The following is a 603-nucleotide window of genomic DNA, read 5'->3' as shown; positions in this document are numbered from 1 at the left end:
GCACCGACCGACCCACGAGCAAGCACACACATACCATGCTTCAAACACCTAAGGAAATCATAAAAGCACTGATTTTGCGAGACGAAACATCAAACATCACCTCCTTCCTCGAAGACTCTACACACCCAAACCAACTCGCAGAGCTCCTGCACAACCCCAACTAGCATGATGTGCAGCTTCCGCTGTCACCCGGTCTTGGACAGACAAAAGTGGCACCTACAAGGTGACGCATGCCATGCCACTGCCACCCGGTCTTGGATAGACAAACGTTTTCACCCAACATATGAGTAGGAGGGAATGGGATCGTACCAAGATGACGATTCCGAGAAGGGGAACAACACCAGGTGATGTCAGTGTTGTCTGGAGGAAGAACTAGGCAAGGAATTCTCCCGGTCCGAGTCCGTGGCTCCAGGCAGCCACACCATCAACAGGTCCGGCAACCTGCAGGTGTCGGCAGCTAGATCTAGCGAGAAAGAGCAAGAAACAAGGAGGAGGGATGCAACCTTCAGATCCCGCACAATCCGGGATGCCGAGTCCCCCGTCACTCACCACCTGTACTATTGAGGAGACACGGCCCGCGGCATATACGGCGCCGCCACGCCA

This window comes from Triticum aestivum, chromosome 7A (assembly GCF_018294505.1).
Source record: "Triticum aestivum cultivar Chinese Spring chromosome 7A, IWGSC CS RefSeq v2.1, whole genome shotgun sequence".
NCBI lineage: Eukaryota > Viridiplantae > Streptophyta > Magnoliopsida > Poales > Poaceae > Triticum > Triticum aestivum.
Note: the sequence above shows the minus strand (reverse complement) of the source record.